We start from the raw sequence: 10,135 nt of genomic DNA, 5'->3' as shown, positions 1-10,135 counted from the left end.
TGAACTATCAAGAAGTTTCTTGGGGAAAAAATCAGTAAAGTTGATACACCTCTAGCAAGACTAGCAAAGAAAGTGCAAAAACCCAAGTTACTAATAAAGCAGTAAAAGACATTATACCACCATAGACTGTGAAGACATTAAGAGAAGACTGTAACAAGCCCATGCACATAACTTTGAGAACTTAGATGAAATGATACAAATCCTTGAAAATTACTAACTCCTAAAATTTACCCAAGTGGAAACTGATAGGCTGAATCACACTGTAACTACTGAAGGAATTAAATTCATATTTTAAAACCCTTCAGAAAGGAAATCTCTGGGCCCAGTTGACTTCTCTGGAGAATTCTACCAAACATCTAAAGAAAAAGTAGAACCAATTCTGCATAATTTCTAAAAGAAACTAGAGGAGGATAGAACAATCCACAACTCATTTGGGGAAGCCAGCACCTCCCTGATGAAATTAGATGAAGAACAGCAAGAAAAAGCAAATTACAGACCAATACCCCTTGTTAAAATAGATTTTAAAATCCTCAACAAGATCTAAGCAAGTTGAAACCAGCAATAGATAAAAGGAATAAGCACCACAATCTAGTGGAATTTATCCCAGGAGATCAGGACTGTTTTCTATAGTCAAAAAGGGATTGGTGTGATCCATAGATTTAACATGATTCCAGTCAAAACCCAAGCAAGAGTTTCGGTAGATAAAGATGAGCTAATTCTAATGTGTACATGGAAAGGCAAAGGAACTAGAATAACCAAGCGGTTTTGAAAAAGAAGAAAGTTGTGGGAAATCATGATACTCAATTTTAAGATTTACTATAAAGGGACAGTAGTCATGATAATGTGTTATTAATGAAAGGATAGGCATATGGATCAATTGGACAGAGTACAGAAATAGACTAAAGGAGAATAAAATAAAATAAAAAGTATTGTATAAAATTTATGTTCAACTAGATGTTACAATGTAATAATTTTATATTCAACATTGAGAATTTTTCCATGTAACGAGATTTAATGGTTTTTTTCCCCTAAAAAATATAAAATGTTTTATTTTTCTTTAAACAAAAATAGACTAACCCAAGCACAGTCAATTACCAAGGCAATTTGTGAGGAAATAATAGTATTTTAAACAAAAGGTGTTAGAATAATTGTATATCAAAAAAAGATAAATCAATACCCTTCAATCTAAAGTTTATACAAAAATTAACACATAGTAGATCATGGATCTAAATGTCAAACATAAAACTGTAAGTTGGAGGGGGGTGAAATATAGGAGAAGATCATGTGAGGCAAAATCATGTTAGGCAGAGTTCTTAGACCTGACACCCAAAGCATGAACCATCAAAGAAAAAATTAATAAGTAGGACTTTATCAAAATTTAAAATTTTCATATGATGAGAGACACTGTTGAGAGAAGCAGGTACAGACTGGGAGAAAATACCTGTAAATCAAATATCTGGAATATGATTTGAGTTCAAAATATGTAAAGAACACTCAAAGTTCAACAGTAAGAAAAAAGTCCAGGGGACAAAGGACTTGAAGCAACACTTCCCCAAAGAAAACATTCAGATGAAATATAAGCACATTAAAATATGCTCACCATCCTCGACATCCTCAGTTACAGCTATGTTGAGATGTCACCACACACCTAACAGAATGGCTAAAGTATAAAATCCCAATAAACCCAAAGCTAGTGAGAACGCAGAGCAACTGGAACTTCATCAATTGCTCGTGAGGATGCGAAACATTACAGTCACTCTTCTTACAAGGTTGACAGCTTCTTACAAGGTTAAATACACACTTACCAGAAATCTCACTCCTGGGCATTTACCCTAGAGAACTAAAAACTTGAGTTTATACAGCAACTTATACACAGATGTTTACAGTTCTTCTATTCATAATGGGTCCAAACAGGAAACAACCAAGATGTCCTTCAACAAGTGAGTAGACTAAAAAATGATGGAACATTGAGAATTTACTATTCCCAATAAAGAGGAATGAACTCTCAGTACGCACAATTTAGATGTGTTTTTGAGGCATTATACAGAGGAAAAGGAGCAGGAAATTTGTACATAGTATAATTCCATTTATATGACATTCTCAAGAAAACGAACTACAGTCCTGGGAGGGCTTTGACTACAGACAGACAGCATGATAAGATGTTTTGAAGGTATAGAAATGTTTAGTATCCTAATAATGGTATAGAGAGGAAAAAAAATCTTTTCCTCTACCCATCTGAGGGTCTCCAGACAGGCCCATAAGTTAGACTGGCCAAAGACAGATTAACAAGAGAAAAACAAACAGACGTTTATTAACACGTACATAGTACGTGTACACATGGGGCCATCCAGTGATGAGTAACACAAAGAGGTGGTTAGATCTTGGGCCAACACACCGTCATAGGGTAAATAATGACACAGGGGTTTTGTGATCCAGGTGAGGTAGGGAAGACAAGCTCTGAAAAGGTGGTCAGGAAAAGTATGGGAAACAGTGGTTATTCAGTACGGCTTGTTACACAGATTCAAGTCAGTGCCTTTTCCGTTGATAAGAGTTGTTGAGTCCTCCTCTCCCTGCTGTGGGAGGAGACACACTTTGTAAAGGAGAATTTCCTTTGAGAAAGGAAAACCTCTGCTCTGCTTTTAGAGTTTTTCCTGCATCTGCTGCTTCTCAATGACCTTTAGCTCAAAATAATTCATATGTCAAAGAAGTATATTATGGGATGGCATGTTCTGGTAGCCTTCAGTAATGATGATTTATATCAATGTGTACCTGTGCTAAAATTGAGGGAATGATACACTTTAAAATGTGTATTTTCATTGTATTTTAGTTTGAGCAATAAAACTTTCATAAATATGAAAACTCATTGGGGAAAAAGTAAACTTAAAATGTGAAAAGAAGTTTGAGTTAGAAGTTGTTCATACTGGGTTATCTAATAAATCACTTTATCAAGAGAATTCATTAACTCTTCTCTATCTGTTAAATGGGTATGACAATATCTGATTCAACTTTCTGAACAGCAGTGGTTCTCAATGCTTTTTGTCTCCATTTCCATTTTAGTTCTTAAAAATTATTAAAATGTAAAAAAAATTTTCATTTATGCGGGCTATACATATCAGCATTTACAATATTAGAAATTGAATCAGAAGAAATATATTTATTAACTCATTTTAAAATAACAATACCAAACTTATTACATTAACACAAATAGCATTTTTAATTAAAACTATTTTCCAAATTAAACAAAATAGTGAGAATAGCAAAATGGTTTGAAATATTTTCAAATGTCTTCATGACCAGCTTAACGGAAGTCAGATGGATTTTTTATAGTTGTTCTGGTCTTTTGGGCCCCTGGGATCTCAGATCAGGCTTTAAGAATAGGAGAATGCCTATAGAATTTTTATAGAATAAGAGAGTGGGAAAAAGAAACACTCAATATGAAATTGTCTCTATCAATGAATCTTCATATATCATTAATATGTATTAAAACGGTGTGTGTTATAGATTTAAAAACAGAACTGAAATGTTATTTGTTTCTGTATGTAGGAGAATACAAGAAAATTCTTGTGTTAGCCAAAACTAGAATCTACTTCTCTCAATCCCAGAACCTGTATTCTTTCACTATATAATTTTCCTTCCCAAATGCCTTGCTAGGGACATTCCAAATCCTGCTTTCCCTGTCTCACCAATTCCCAGCTATAGTGGAAGGTATATTAAACAATTCCAGAATCATTAGATATTTTTAAAGTCTAAAAATGCTATTCTGATTTAGCTTGCTTTTTTCCCAATTTTTCCTTGTAATTTTTTTCCCTGAATTATGTCTTCCCAAATATTGTCTGATTTTTTCTGAATAAGAACAGCTGTTCATTCCCAGGTTGGCTATGACCCCAAAGCAGCAATGGCACCAAGCCAATGTCCTCTCCTTGACAGCATCAAGACAATTAACACTTTTTGGATTCTGTCCACTGCAAGATCCTCTTCATATTTGAATTCACAGGAGATGTTAGGAAGAACATAGTGAAATAAAAATAGTACACTTTCCTGATTTTTTACTTTGTCATATTTAAGAATATTGGGATGTTCCATGTCATTGATAAAGAGGAAACTGACACATCATAACTGACTATACTTCAATAAAAAAGAATATATCTGAATGTTACCCTATTATGAAATTTGTTTGATATGTTTGATATGTCCTGGAGAGACTTTTATTTCCAACCTTTATTCAGTAATACACTATTGTACAAACTGCATCAAACTGCTACAAATATTTCCCATAGTCACCCACTTTAATAGTTAGCTTTTGCTGTGTAAGAAACCACTTCAAAATGTATTTATTTAGCTTGTGATTCTGCAGGCCAGCAATTTGGCCAAGCTCAACTGGCTGGGTCTTCAGGGGTCAGCTGCCTTATGTGCCTACAGTCTGCTGGGAGGACTCATTTCTGCAACACAAAGTTTTATTCTCTAGCAAGCCAGCCCACACATTGGCTGGTCAGAATTTTGCAACAGAGCAGAGAATCAAGACTCTCTAGAGGCCTGGACTTGGAATCTGCAGGCTGTCACTTCTGCCACATTCTATTGGCCAAAGCATGTCACATGGCCAACCCAGACTGAAAGTTTAGGAGAGTAGAGCCCATCTCTCTTTTTTCTTAACAAGATTTAAAAAAAACAAAAACTGAAGTGTAGTCAGTTTACAATGTTGTGTCAATTTCTGGCATATGGCATAATGTTTCAGTCATACATGAACATACACATATTCGTTTTCATAGTCTTTTTCATTATAGAGTCCATCTCTTGATAGGAAGAACTGCCAAGTAACCTGGGGACGGTACATTTATAGAAAGGAGAATGATATAGCCAATTTGATAATCGATTTCCACTTTATGAGATCCAGAAATCTACTCCATGTCAGTTTTCAGTTCAAGAAAGAGATGATAAAGGTATGGAAGAAGAAAAAAGAAAATGTTTGGGAAAATACCTAAATATACAAGAAAGGAGACTTCTGTGGGTGGTGACAGGGAGAAATGGAAAAAGCTGAGTGCTAAAAATTATAAAGAGCACTTCGATCTCCATTGTGTGGTTATATAGGGTATAACTAGGAGAAATGGAGAGTGAAATTGAGAAAAAGAAAACTTGGGCAGAATTCCATGAAAGTTCTAAGAGTAAAGATTATTATTCTATAGAACAATCTTGCAGACAAAGCGATTTATTATGCATTGCATAAGCATTTGAAAAAACAAGCTTGTAAAAACACACTTTTTAATTCTGTTAGGAAGAAACTTGCCTTTGACACTGCAAGACTGGCCAGTTTGTTTAACTTTCTTCCTTTCTGTACTTATCTGCTGATGTCACCGATTTTCAGAATATGTCATCATTTCCCCCTCCGTGCTCACAATATTTGGACTGGCACTATTTGGAGCACGCCTGATGTGCTATAACAACATCCCTGTCAGCCCCCCGTTGTTTTCACTTCTCCTTCCTATACAACACTGAAAACTGAATTCCAAAATTATCGTCTTGGAATTGCATTCTCCTTAAAAATTTAGTGTTTTGTTTAGACTAACATTTTCAGTTAACAGACAATTTATTCAGCTCCAATTGTATGCTAGATGTTAGATTAAAAACTAGTATGTTACAAAATATTACTTTCCAACTGGATGGTTTCTTTTTAACTATTTCAAAGAACTTTCTCTGTTATTTCATTGGCTCTCTATGAATCATCTAAGCAGATGTTTTCACCCTTCTATGCATGTGAAAACTTAGCACAGTGAACTGTGTGGGAGGGACTAGGCCATGGAGCAGCTACTTCATTATCCAGTTCTCCAAAGTAACAAAAACAAAAAACAAAAAAAATTAAGACTGCAAGGTCTGAGGAAGAGGTAGTGTACCTTTCACTCTGTGCTTATTGAGTTGTCCAATCCAAATAACCAGGTCTCCTAACTACCCTTGACTCAGAAAATATTTGCCTTCTATACATGGACCACCCTCCCAGGGAAAATGTGTTCTTTCTTCTGCTACCTTTCTCCTCTCTTCAAAATGCTCGTCAACACTCACCTCCACCAACGAATTTCCTCAGAGACACCCTGGTTAGAAAAAAGCTTTACATTTATAGATTTCATCAAAAACAAACCAACCAAAAACACCCCTATAGATTTTATTTCATCCTCGCATGATGGCTCAGTGGCCAATTTTATCCTGCTTCACAGAGAAGGGTCTGGTCTGACTCCAAGCAGATTCCCAGGATCATAGTTAGCAGAGGAGCCAATATTAAGATGGAAAAAACCAAGGAGTTTCCTTCTACAAGTCACCAGCTCTAATCAGTCATTAGTGTCTCTTTAGTGCCTGTGAGCATTGCTGTACCTCACCGTGAATTCCTTCTATTTACGTATATACATATAATTTTGTGGAACACATCCTCTCCCCCAGTGATGGGCTGAATTGTTCCCTTCCCCTCAATTCATATGTTGAAGTCTCAATGCTCAGCACCTCAACGTAACCATATTTGGAGATACGGTCTCTAAAGGGTTGATTAAGTTAAAATAACTTTCCTTTCGGGTGACACCCTAATCCAGTATGACAGCTGTCCTTATAAGAAAAGGAGGCGACTCCAGGGAAGTCCTTGAACAGAGGGAAAAGTATGTGAAGACACAGCAAGAAGACAGCCGTCTTGAAGCCAAGGAGAGCAGCCTCGACACAAACTAAGCCCCCTGACACCTTGTCCTTGGACTCTGGCCTCTAGAACTGTGAGATAATAAATTTCATTTTTTAAGCAATTTTGTACTGGCAGCCCAAGCAGACAAATACATCCCTTCGGAAACCTTGTGGTCACGCTTCTTAATCTTTTAATATTATTACTCTCCTCTTAGAACAGGACTGTTGTTTCCTGGTAGTTTTTGTCTCAGCATAAACATTCCCCAGTTTGAGGGTTTTCCAGGACCTTCAGAAATCAGAAAGAAAACTTACAAGCCTTTGCCACCTGATTCTTTCTTCAAGAGAAATCCATCAAATGATCTCTGCACTAAAACAAACTGTTAAGGGTTTCGGGTAAGAAAATGGAGGAAAAAAGGGAAATTTGATCAGGAAGATGTTTCCCGCTAGCTCCCTACAGCTTCCGGCTCTCAGGAACCAAATGACAAAATCTCAAGCATCCTTGCAATATTTAAAAGCTTATCAGGAGCTAGAAAAGTGTTGATGTAGAGCCGGGCATCCGTTGTGCGACCACAATAACAAAGTGTGGGGCTAAAATAGAATTTGTTCCTTCCTGCCTGTGTGTCTTTCCTCTTTCATCCTGGAAGCACACAATTCCACCAGTGGGTTAGTTTCCAAAACTAAAAACAGGCAGAACATGCGAGGCAAAATGCTAAGCCGTGCTTGGTAAAGTCTCTTTGGTTCTCCTGCCTTCTGCCAGTGTCTTTATTGTTTCCTGATCATGTTTGAAGTACAGTCTTGACTGTTTTTTTTTCCCCCAGCCTTGGAAGGACTTGGTCACTCTAGAAAAATGAGTTTTTGAAATACAGGGAGCACGTGAGATATAGTGTAATGATTCTTACAGGATCCAAGCTCCAGCAAAGGATTAGAGGGGAAATAAATCAAACCAATGCCATTCACACCTGCCAGATTTTTGGTCAACTCGTGTGCCAAATATTTGACAGGATCGTGATGAATGAACAATGAGAATCTTTAGAAAACATTAAAAACTGCTTTATTCTGAGAGTCTCTCAGCACACGGACAAAACAAACCTGGGACATTAGATCCACATTTCTATTTCTGGAAAATAGAGAATCACAGAGCTACCAGTCCTCAGGCTGGTACGGTTAGCACAGTGGATGCAAGTAGAGGGACCCTCGTTTGCAGGGCCCTCAGAGACTCTGGGCCTGGCCTGGCTGCACTGCTGGTCTGGAGTGCTGCTTGAGAGTCAGGGGAGCAGCAGGGAAGCTATAATCACTTTATGGGACTGGATTCGTACGAACCCATGGGCGCGAACTCCATGGGAACCGGTCAGAATCAATCCTGTATTCCTTTCTTGCAACAAACGCATTTCTTGGTTTACACTAGACACGAAATGGACTTCAAGACCTAGTAGGAACCAGGACCAGACACGTTCCTCTTAAGGACTTAGAATCAAATCCTAGATTTCCCCAAGGACCAAACCAACTTACAAGGTGGGTGGGAGAGATGGGTTGGAGGTGAAGTGTATCCTTGGACTCAGGCCAAATTTGTAATCGAGAATCCATCCTACCAATGTCTGTAAATGTGCTTTTCTAGGCTCCTTTGCTGTGAAGTCTTGGAGTGGCTAAACGGTTGTCAGCGGATTTCAGTTCCGCTGCTCTTCGTGATGACCATGTGGAAGGTGACAGATAAGAGGGCAGGGCACACCCTCCACCTGAAATCAAACATTCTTTCTGCTCTCTGCACCGCATCAATATGAAGAAGACCGTGGTGGCAGAGCAAGGATTATGATCTAAACGGGAGGAAAATACGGAGCTGCCCTCTCTGCCTTAGAGCTTCAAAGTGCACATAAATAATTCAAAACTTAGATTATTAACTTGCTTCTAAAGTTAACTTTGGCTAGAAATCCAGCATGCCAGTATAAATAAAAGAACTTTTCCTCAAAGAGAATCAGAAAACATGGAAAACACAGAGAGCTATTTTCAGATTTATTTTGAGCAAAGAACTTTAAATTCTTACAGATTATAAAAGTAATGCATGCTCCCCAGGTAAAAGAAATTTAAGGCAATACATGAGGATGTAATATGCTGCCCTCCTTTCCCCACTCTGCTCTCTTCTTCTGAATCCAATTCTCTAGAGATAAGAACTTAGCAATCTGATGGATAGCCTTATGTAAATGTCTCTGTGAATAAACATCCCCTATCCAACTGAATTACAGTAGTTAGATTATACAATAGAGGATATCCTATGGACTTTTCATTTAGCAATTTACCATGGACCTTTTCCAAAACAGAATATGTAAATCTACTTCACTATTTTTAACCACTGCATAATATTCTAGTATGTGCATTGTAACAAAATTTATTTAACCAGTCCCTAATGATGAAAAATTTAGGTTGCTCCAAATTTCATCTTTTTTTAAAAAAAAGAACACAAACACTGTGCCTACACACCCAATGTGCATTATATACTGTTTCCCCTTATAGACTTCTTCTTAAATTGTAATTTATAATTAAAGGGGCACTGGCAATTAAAATATTAACATATGTTAGCAAATTGCTCCCAAAAAGGTTATATTGAACTCATTTATAATCCAATCCAAGCAGTACTCTGAGTGTCCAGTTCCTTTACTCTCCCAGACTAGAGAGTGCCAACCATTCTGTCTTTTACCAACCAGATAGATAAACAGTCACGTCTCCTTGTTGTTTCAACTCTTGTTTGTTCAGTGAAATTGAACACATTGGATGTTGGGTATTTGTACCTCTTGCTCCATAAGTCGCCTGTACATAGAGCCTTTCCTCATTTAAGAAAAGTTTTCTTTATCATATCGATATGCAACAGCTCCTTTTATTTGAAGGATATTATGCTCACTTTATGTGCTGTATGCTGTGAATGCATTTTGTTATTATTATTTCTGGAGTTTCTTGATTCATGCAGAAGTTTTAAATTGGGATGTAGTAAAAATAAATCTGTTCTCTTCTTTATGATTTCTAGATTTTTTTTTCTCAGGCTTGGGATATTCTTCCCTAATTCAAGATTATCATAATAATCAGTTGCATCTCATCTCAATATTTCTACTAATTTTTAAAGAACACTTAAACCTTTAACTCATCCAGAATTCATCCTGATGTTAATTTTGAGGTAGGGTTCCAATTGTATTATTACTTTTTTAAATGGCTTTGTCACTGTACAAAACATCAGCAACTGAATAATTATTTTCCTGGGGATTTGCAATGCCAACTTTATCACACAGCGAATGCCAGTAAAGGTTTTAATCAGTTTGTTGATTATTCTGCAACATTGGATTATCTGTTCTCTTTCTGTTACCACACGATTTTAATTGTGGTAGCTTTACGAAAACAATTTAAAATCCGACATGGATATTTCCTCCCGATTATTCTTCCTTTCCAGCATTTTCCATCCACGTCTCAGATACTTATACTTTTGGATGAAATTCATGAAGTTTAA

At 36.9% G+C, this 10,135-nt stretch overlaps 1 protein-coding gene across 1 annotated transcript in view; it reads right to left on the bottom strand.

The window, feature by feature from the left end:
• Window positions 1-3,329: 3,329 nt before the first annotated feature.
• The window catches only part of IQCM (IQ motif containing M), a 480,596-nt gene continuing 473,790 nt past the window's right edge, over window positions 3,330-10,135 (bottom strand). Inside the window, exon 17 of the transcript XR_012079786.1 lies at window positions 3,330-3,386. The gene's annotated coding sequence lies outside the window, so the exon portion shown is untranslated. The remainder of the gene's footprint in view (window positions 3,387-10,135) is intronic.

This window comes from Vicugna pacos, chromosome 2 (genome assembly GCF_048564905.1).
Source record: "Vicugna pacos chromosome 2, VicPac4, whole genome shotgun sequence".
Taxonomy (NCBI): Eukaryota; Metazoa; Chordata; class Mammalia; order Artiodactyla; family Camelidae; genus Vicugna; species Vicugna pacos.
This window is presented reverse-complemented; position numbering and strand designations above follow the sequence as displayed.